Source organism: Esox lucius, chromosome 7 (assembly GCF_011004845.1).
Source record: "Esox lucius isolate fEsoLuc1 chromosome 7, fEsoLuc1.pri, whole genome shotgun sequence".
Classification (NCBI taxonomy): Eukaryota; Metazoa; Chordata; class Actinopteri; order Esociformes; family Esocidae; genus Esox; species Esox lucius.
In genome coordinates this window covers 11,847,113-11,857,751 of record NC_047575.1, presented here as the reverse complement: position 1 = coordinate 11,857,751, position 10,639 = coordinate 11,847,113, and positions in this window count along the sequence as shown.

The window sequence follows — 10,639 nt, the reverse complement described above, 5'->3', positions numbered from 1 at the left end:
CTCACGGCACCTGACAGGCAAGATATCAAAACTAGCCTACTTTTTGTGATCCTCTCATCTCTTACTTAAACCATAACTTTTCCAGTCCCAGTCAAGGCACACAGTCTTGTACCCTGGGTCTGGTTGCTGGATCTAATCTCGGGGCCAACAGACAAAAAACCCTGTCATTCTGTCCGTGAGCAAAACAGTTACCCTAATGTCTCCCACATCATTGCTGTAAATATGAATGTGTTCTTAGCATACAGTACATACCTGGTGCAATAACAGTAAGAAAATATAGATGTTAATTATTTGCATAACACTGTGCACTTTCGTGTTTATGAGCTGCCTGCATGAGCCCAGTGAATGAGAACATTTTCCCCTTAACTGTAGACGTGCAATTGGGATTTTGCAGCATCTGTTTAAAGATATATTAAAGCACAACTCAATTCATAGGTTGGATTGATGCCATTTAGACTGTCCTGAAGTCAATAAATTGTGCTATGTTAGCTGATATTTGTAACTATAACATTATGGGCCGGTTTCACAGACACAGATTAACCCTGGTCTAAGACTAAAAATACAAGTTCAGTAGAAAACTCCATTGAGTTTTTTTGTCCTAGACTAGGCTTAATCTGTGTCTGCGAAAACAGTCCCAAGTTGCCTAACATGCAGCTAATATTATAATAGATCGAACAGGTCTACAGAAGACGCCATCTCCACAGCTTTACACTTTGTCCTGACCCACCTGGACAAAACCAACACCTATGTGAGAATGCTGTTCACAGACTTCAGCTCAGCGTTCAACACGGTCATCCCCTCTAGTCAACAAACTGGTCAACAAACTCCATGACTTGGGAATCAGCCCCTCTCTCTACAACTGGACTTTAGACTTCCTAACCAACAGACCCCAGTCTGTCAGGTTAGACAACTTCACCTCCTCCACCCTGATCCTGAACACTGGTGTTCCACAAGGCTGTGTGCTGAGCCCCCTCCTGTACACCCTCTTCACCCACGACTGCGTTCCTGTACACAGATCCAACACCATTGTTAAGTTCACAGACGACACCACGGTGGTAGGCCTGATCAGTGACAATGACGAGTCAACCTACAGGGAGGAGGTCAAGTGCCTGGTGGCATGGTGTGCTGACAACAATCTGTCCCTCAATGCAAAGAAAACCAAGGAGCTCATTGTGGATTACAGGAACTCTAAAAGCTGCAGTCAACCCCAGTTCTCATCGATTGCACTGAGGTAGATGTTAATTATTAGCATAACACTCTTGTGCTCTTTCGTGTCTATGAGCTGCCTTGCCTGCATGAGCCCAGTGAATGAGAAAATTTTCCCCTTAACTGTAGGCGTGCAATCAGGATTTTGCAACTGTTTAAAGAAATATTCAAGCACAACTCAATTCATAGGTTGGATTGATGCCATTCAGACTGCCCTGAAGTCAATAAATCGTGCTATGTTCACTGATATTTGCAAAGAAAACCCAGGAGCTCATTATGGATTACAGGAAGTCTAAAGGCTGCAGTCACCCCCAGTTCTCATCGATGGCACTGAGGTGGATAATGGGTGATGAAAACCACCCAGCCATCATAGACCTCCTGTGTCTGCATAGGGAACGCGGCATCATCAGACGCCCTTCACATCCATGCCACAAATTGTTTGCCCTCCTACCATCAGGCAGGCGGTACAGGTCTCTTTGTTCCCACACCAGCAGGCTCAGGAACAGTTTCTTCCCTACTACTGTAACCCTGCTGAGCTCTGTACCCAACACTAACCATACAAAACCACCCACCACTTAGTACTGCCTCTCAGGGATCTTGTTCCACTACTCTCCTTGTACTACGGGACCCTGACACTGCTTTACAAAGTCTGATAAGGACATTTTTCAGTTGCTACATGTACATGTCTACCTCGGGAACCTCATAGGTGCTATCCCTGCGTTTCAGTTGCACACGCTACCTTCAATTTGCCTTCATTGAACATTTTGAATTGCCATTTGTACGGCATTTGTCTTCATGGCACATCTATACATCCCACTTGTAACATTCTTTATACTTAATACTTGTACATTTTCTGCCATCTGCTATTTGCACTTCTGGTTAGATGCTAACTGCATTTCGTTGTACTGTACATATACTGTTCGATAACAATAGCTGAATCATCATCATCATCATCATCTTCTTCCGCTTCATCCGGGGCCGGGTCGCGGGGGCAGCAGTCTAAGCAGGGATGCCCAGACTTCCCTCTCCCCAGACACTTCCTCCAGCTCTTCCGGGGGGACACCGAGGCGTTCCCAGGCCAGCCGGGAGACATAGTCCCTCCAGCGTGTCCTAGGTCTTCCCCGGGGTCTCCTCCCGGTGGGACGGGACCGGAACACCTTCCCTGGAAGGCGTTCCGGAGGCATCCGAAACAGATGCCCAAGCCACCTCAGCTGACCCCTCTCGATGTGGAGGAGCAGCGGCTCTACTCCGAGCTCCTCCCGGGTGACCGAGCTTCTCACCCTATCTCTAAGGGAACGCCCAGCCACCCTGCGGAGAAAGCTCATTTCGGCCGCCTGTATCCGGGATCTTGTCCTTTCGGTCATGACCCAAAGCTCATGACCATAGGTGAGAGTAGGAACGTAGATTGACCGGTAAATCGAGAGCTTCGCCTTGCGGCTCAGCTCTTTCTTCACCACGACAGACCGATACATCGACCGCATTACTGCAGAAGCTGCACCGATCCGTCTGTCAATCTCCCGTTCCATCCTTCCCTCACTCGTGAACAAGACCCCTAGATACTTAAACTCCTCCACTTGAGGCAGGCACTCTCCACCAACCTGAAGTGAGCAAGCCACCCTTTTCCGACTGAGGACCATGGCCTCAGATTTGGAGGTACTGATTCTCATCCCCACCGCTTCACACTCGGCTGCAAACCGTCCCAGCGCATGCTGAAGGTCCTGGTTTGAAGAGGCCAACACGACAACATCATCCGCAAAGAGCAGAGACGAAATCGTGTGGTCCCCAAACCTGACACCCTCCGGCCCCTGGCTGCGTCTAGAAATTCTGTCCATAAAAATTATGAACAGAACCGGTGACAAAGGGCAGCCCTGCCGGAGTCCAACATGCACTGGGAACAAGTCTGACTTACTGCCGGCAATGCGGACCAAGCTCCTGCTTCGGTCGTACAGGGACCTGACAGCCCTTAGCAAAGGACCCAGGACCCCATATTCCCGAAGCACTCTCCACAGGATGCCGCGAGGGACACAGTCGAATGCCTTCTCCAAATCCACAAAACACATGTGGATTGGTTGGGCAAACTCCCATGAACCCTCCAACACCCCGTAGAGGGTATAGAGCTGGTCCAGTGTTCCACGGCCCGGACGAAAACCACACTGTTCCTCCTGAATCCGAGGTTCTACTATCGGCCGTATTCTCCTCTCCAGAACCCTGGCATAGACTTTCCCGGGGAGGCTGAGAAGTGTGATCCCCCTGTAGTTGGAACACACCCTCCGGTCCCCCTTCTTAAAAAGAGGGACCACCACCCCGGTCTGCCATCCCAAAGGCACTGTCCCCGACCGCCACGCGATGTTGCACAGGCGTGTCAACCAAGACAGCCCCACAACATCCAGAGACTTGAGGTACTCAGGGCGGATCTCATCCACCCCCGGTGCCTTGCCACCGAGGAGTTTCTTGACCACCTCAGTGACTTCAGCCCGGGTGATGGACGAGTCCACCTCTGAGCCCTCATCCTCTGCTTCCTCAATGGAAGATGTGACGGCGGGATTGAGGAGATCCTCGAAGTACTCCTTCCACCGCCCGACGACATCCCCAGTTGAGGTCAACAGCTGGCCACCTCTACTGTAAACAGCGTTGGTAGGGCACTGTTTCCCTCTCCTGAGGCGCCGGACGGTTTGCCAGAATCTCTTCGAGGCCAGCCGATAGTCCTTCTCCATGGCCTCACCGAACTCCTCCCAGGCCCGAGTTTTTGCCTCCAGTAATAGCTGAATCTAATCAATTATTTAAAGATATAGTTTATTATTTTGACAAAGCCGACAACATTATCGTAGGTCTCCCTACACAAACCCCAGTGGTTGCTCAGTGCCCATCCCAGCTGATTTCCATGAAGTTTAGGAAAGCTGAAAATAATTATTCACTTTCCACTTGTTCCCAAGCCATGCTCAAATTGCCAAATGATCCCTAATCCCACTTCGGTATTTTGATTATTTTTTATAGGGAATTACAGTTACTGTCGCACTCCTCCCATTCCCAATGGAAGCCACACCATGTACTACACTACAGAACCCTTCAAATTGGAAAATATGTTTACAAGTAAAATAGTAGTCAAGTTAAGAAAGTAATCAGGATAGTGACAATGAGATGAATAGCATAATGAGGTATACAGAGATGTTGGCCGATTGAAATGGGTTGATGCCTCTGTAACTAATTGAACACTGTAAACCCTTCAGCGCTTTTCTCTCAAAACGTTCTAGTAAGTTTAACTCAGTTAGTTACATTTTATTAATTGCTTAAAATGTTTTCCCAAAAATTATATTGAATGGTTATTATACTGCACAATTCTTTTAAGTTAATACAACTCAAATCTGGTAGAAAATATTTGTGTATGCTTTCTCAATAATGTATGCAATGAAAAGGTATACGTTGAATTAGCCCTAACCCTTCACGTTCTACAAACTTCTGACTTTTAAAATAATGAAACTGAAAATATTAAGGCAACTGATTACCTTAATTTTTAGAGTTGTTTACTTATTCGGTTTACAATGGAGAGAAGAGAGAGGTTGGTTTAAGATTACATTTCAGAGAGTTAATTGTTCAACGCAGTGCAATGTTACTCAACTTGGAGAACACAGGGGGCCTCATGGAGCTTAGGTGCAACCCATCACATCCGCATAAATACCAGTTGGAGTGAACAGGTGTTTGAAATAACTAACAAATGGTGTAATGCATTTTGAGGTGTTGACTGCTAATGTAAAGCACTGAAGAGAAGTTGTTCAGTTGAGATTTTTTTGTTTTTCCAACATTTAACAATTCCGGATCAAAGGCTATACACAGTTCTGCCCTCACATCCACATTCAAACACGCGTTAGCAAGTGTATATGAAAGAGCTAACAATTGGCAGGCATATAATTATCACAAGTTAGGAGTTTGATTGAGGATTGGTCTCCAGTGTGAAACGGTTACACAAATGAATAGTAATACACCTTTATGATATTGAAGGCAGGCACAGAAATGAATGGTACATACAACATTTTACACATACACAAAATCTGATTTTCATCAAAATCAGATATAGGACGAATATGCATAGGCCTACAGAAAGACTGTAATTGATTCTGTGACAGATCTTGATGTACTTTTATGTCTATATATGAACACATTTACAGAGTTTCGATACATACATGAAAGTGGAATCATGTGAATGTTCCACCAGACATTCCAAAAGACTCTTAGCTAAATTACATAGATTCTAAGAGGTAATAAACCACCAATTGTTGATCTATACCATATACAATACAATTTCACAAGGGAAAATGCTTTGGACTGTTTCCCAGTCTATCACCATATACCTTAATTAGGTTGTTATCCATATAGGTAATTACCTTAATTAGGTCTCTTAGAAATATTTGAACTTGAGTCAAACACTTGGGAATTGCAGTCAACTGAAATTACCTATATGGATAACGTTACAACTGCTAATGTTTTTGAGCATTTTATGAGATTGGGGATTGAGAGATTCTACTAACCAAAATGTTTAACATTCACCAAAAAAGGATATGAAGGAATGAGGTTGCAACGTGTCTGTCCAATTTAATTGGCCAAATTGCATTCTTTATGAATTATGAATTTCTACAAATACTTGTTCTCAATCACACTAGAATTTCATTTGGTCTGGATATTTAAATATGAGTATAATATATTTTGACACATTTTCAAGCTACCCAAAGATTGTTGCATATTTCTTAAAAATGAACATGCAGTGCATAAGGAAGAGGGGCTAAGGTGTCACATGGGTAAGTTGTCAAACTGTTCATACCTCCAACAATAGAGGCACTATCTCAAAAATAAATTAGCAACTTTGTGTGACTACATGTTCTATGGTCAACTTCCGGTTCACATGTGGTCACGGTCACCCTAATCTTAGGTGAGCACAAATTTCTTATTTTTCCCCTTCAAAAAGTAAAAAAATTGTACTTTACATTTTATGCTAGGTATGAATGTTCAAATCAAAAATAGTAGTACAGGAGTATGGGAGACAATAACAGTTATTTTGATACTTTAGCTCCAGTCCTATGTTGAGCAATCCTTGAGATTTAGCCAACATTAGCACATATGTTAGTTTGGGGCAAGTTGTCTCAATGACCTTGGGGCAATTCTTCAGATGTGACAACTTGCCCCAGTATACATATACACACAGAACATGCTCTAAAAACATTGTGGTTGCGTATTGTGTATTAAATATTACTGTAAATGATATATATGTATAGTTTAGATTAGCAGACATATCCCTGGACAACAAAAGATAGGCTCTGGCTGTGTGTGTGGTGTGTATGTGAGTGGTGTGTGTGTGTGTGTGTGTATCTATTAACACAATACATGCCTACTGAATGAGAGAGTATATCCACACACACACACACACACACACACACTACTTCATACAGTGCCATGAATATAGTGTGGTGTAGGCTAGTAGACAGCGCTCTAGATGTAATAAACCTGTAATGAACATGCAATTGCAATGAGGAAATTTGTTTTTGAAGGAAAGAATAAAGGAAGGAAGAAAGGATGAAAAAAAGAGGGGAAGAAAGATAGTTAGAAATTAAAAGAAAGAAAGAGATTGGCAGCACACCACCTGACATATTGTTAAAGTCTGTTAATCTGGTGAAGTTGCAGAACAAATTAATCAGGAGTACAGCAAAGGATTTTGGCATAAATTACTGTACTCTGACCGTGGATCTGCGTGGACATTCGATTTCAAAGTTCAAAGTGGTCGTGCCACAATTAATGTGTGCTCTGCCAGCGTTATTGTTTTGATTGAAAAGCATGATTGTTTTTATTTTGAGTTCTTTAATGAAGTTGAATTTGGTTTTGAATTTGAAGTTCTTATTTGTTGATAATCCGATGTGACAACTTGGTAGTGTGACAATTTACCCACTGATTGGACAAATTGTCACAACAGCACACTTTATTTAAGATTCTACAACTCTGTATTGAAATACAACCCAGTTTCTCCCAAAATTTGGGACACTGTACAATGCATGAATGCAAATAAAAACAGAATGCAATGATGTGCAAATCAACTAGAACAAAATGCCAATTATACTTTCCTGAATTAGATTACCATTGAGATACGTTTTCAAAGGAATGTTTATTTTTCTAATTTCAAAATACATGTATACATAAATAAACAACAGAGTACTACAGAGAACATGTTGTGATCTGGAAATCAGAGTAATAGTATATTATTTACAGATTTTATAAGTATTTGATGTGCTGTGAATGCCACAATTCCGTTACTGATTAACATTGTTCACTACTACTACAAGTAAGCAACTGTATATTCATGGAATTGCTAAATTTAGTAAAATGATTTGTTTTTCAAATTTCAGTCCACAAGGTAATAGTTTATGATTTAAAAAATAGGCCTGTTGTGGTAATTATTATATCATCTTATCTTTCTGTCTATTTTCCTGCTTTTTCTTCATCAAGTTTTATTTTTTGCTGTCATGCATAGCTTATGCACCCAGGCCTCAAAAAATGCCTATGGGCCGAAAATCTACCACGGGGATGGTATATCGTTGTGTTATGTAACTCATGAGACAGGGTCTTTTAAGACATGTCAGACTGAAGACTTTAGTCCGTAGGAATGAAAGGTGACGTTGGAGTCCCTTTACCACTGTAGCCAATCCCGGAACTTCGCGGCACGCGATTTGTGCTTTTGAGATACTGTAGAAAACATTTTACACTGCAAGTCAGTAGTTGAAAATCCAATGTTAACAGTTATTTCATATAGTCATGACGCATGAGTACGATAATATAACGCATGGTGTACAGAGAAGTAGCTATATTGAAAAGGCTCGATGGCCAATGCAACCGTTTGAAGAACGCGGTTAGTCAAAGATGTCACGACACTACAACACTGCCCTGTTTTCTCTCGCTGTATAACACTGAACAACAAAGGAGATCAAATGGGACCACATGGCACTTAGGTACTACCCATCACATCCATACAAACACTTGTGGGCACGTGTATAAAAGCGCGAACAAATGGCACGCATTTAGTTCAGCAGATAGGTGTTGACCAGTCTCCCAAGAAACACGAATGAACAAATCAAAGAAGTGACACCTACTCAAAACTAAACTCTAATTTAAGTTTACGGTGTTACGCATTCTAATTGGCATATCAATTTACGCAACGCGCATCCGTAGATAAATATTGATTTCATAAATGTGACTAGTCTATCCAACAAGACTATGGTTTAATTCTATTGTGATGTTATTTTAATTAACATTTAAATATTCAGTGTGCATGGGAAAAGGGATCCTGGGAACGCTCCACCATGCCTCTGCGAACCTCTTTGCTAAATGATGTACTAATTCTAGCAGGCAATAAAAAACTGATTGTCTAGTTATTTTCCCAAGGGAACACGCTTCGGATATTTTTCCCAGTGTAGGCTTATTACTGAATGGATAAAAGACGAATTTGGTCTTTTGTTGTTGGAATACTCTGCTATAACTAGTGGTAGACAACATAGTGACATAATAGCCTACTTACACTAAATCTATGCAAAGATGCAATATAGGTGTTGAGCGTAATGGTAATGGCATATGAGAGTTCAGAGTTTCCTTGATGTGGTGATTTAAACTATAGCCTTAATAACAGGTGAGTTCTCAATCTCAATGACAGGATTCAATGACCTTCATGGTTTTCTCAGGTTATTTTTACTTCACTGCAGTAGGTCACCAGACAGCCTAAATCACCATAGTTAATGGACAAGTTATTATGCTTATCTCAAATGGGCATGGTCCCAAAAACGTCACTGACTGATCCCTTAGAGATAGTAATTTTGTGATTGTAGCGATATTGTTATTAGGTAACATTACATAACATTGTTATTAGGTAACATTACATAACATTTACAAACGCTGCGAATATGCACAAAATGAATGAGCCTTGTTTCACACAGGCAACATTTGGATCTGAAGGTGGGCACCCTACCCATTACACCAAACAGGGAATATGGATAGCACGGAACGAGTAGCAACCTTACCAAGGTCGTTATAACATGTAATAAATGCATTTTAACGTTACAGTTAGGTTAATATTAAGTATCACTGCACTGGGGTTAGGGTTAAGGTTTGGGTTAGGGTTTGAAAGAAAAGAAAATCACTCATAACATATTGATGTTGTAAGACCATTACATGCCTCTGCTCATAGCAAGTTCCTGTCTGGGGTAGTCGGTAAAGCACCTTGGGGAGTGGAATGTCCCTGGTTTGAAACACAGCCTGCAATTTCTTTCTGGATTATTACTCTAATGTTACTTTACCTAACGTAATATATCTTACGAATTCAGCTGTCAAAGATTTACGTAAAATAGCCGGCGTAGTCCCCTGAGACCAGGTTGGCTAACAATAGTTGGCTTGTCTAAATTCAGTTTAGTCATAAAAGAACAGTGAGTTACATATTTATAACTTTGGACTAGAGAATGTAAACTTCTTAGAGTGGAAAATGTACTTTAACAATGTTGTATTGCGTTGTTTGAGGTCATTCTTGACTATTATCTGGACGTTTTTTAAGGTGTTGACACAATTTTTCTTTAACAAGTCCTCCACTCTTCTCTGTTCTCTGAGCTTAAGTTCCTATAAGAACTTAATGGATGATGATATCCAACAGCCTAATAAACTTGATATTAACTTAATTTCACTTACACACAAACGCACATTGAGCCTAGTTTTCCAATATTGCTGTTTTTCCCCCTAAATGCACATTAAATTCAAGCTCAATGTAACATCTAATTCTGTGATTTAATGTAGTGTGTTAACAGTAGTATGTTAACAGTAGTGTGTTAACTATACACTCACCTAAAGGATTATTAGGAACACCTGTTCAATTTCCCATTTATGCAATTATCTAATCAACCAATCACATGGCAGTTGCTTCAATGCATTTAGGGGTGTGGTCTTGGTCAAAACAATCTCCTGAACTCCAAACTGAATGTCAGAATGGAAAAGAAAGGTGATTTAAGCAATTTTGAGCGTGGCATGGTTGTTGGTGCCAGACAGGCCGGTCTGAGTATTTCATAATCTGCTCAGTTACTGGGATTTTCACACACAACCATTTCTAGGGTTTACAAAGAATGGTGTGAAAAGGGAAAAACATCCAGTATGCGGCAGTCCTGTGGGCGAAAATGCCTTGTTGATGCTAGAGGTCAGAGGAGAATGGGCCGACTGATTCAAGCTGATAGAAGAGCAACTTTGACTAAGATAACCACTCGTTACAACCGAGGTATGCAGCAAAGCATTTGTGAAGCCACAACACGCACAACCTTGAGGCGAATGGGCTACAACAGCAGAAGACCCCACCGGGTACCACTTATCTCCACTACAAATATGAAAAAGAGGCTACAATTTGCACAAGCTCACCAAAATTGGACTG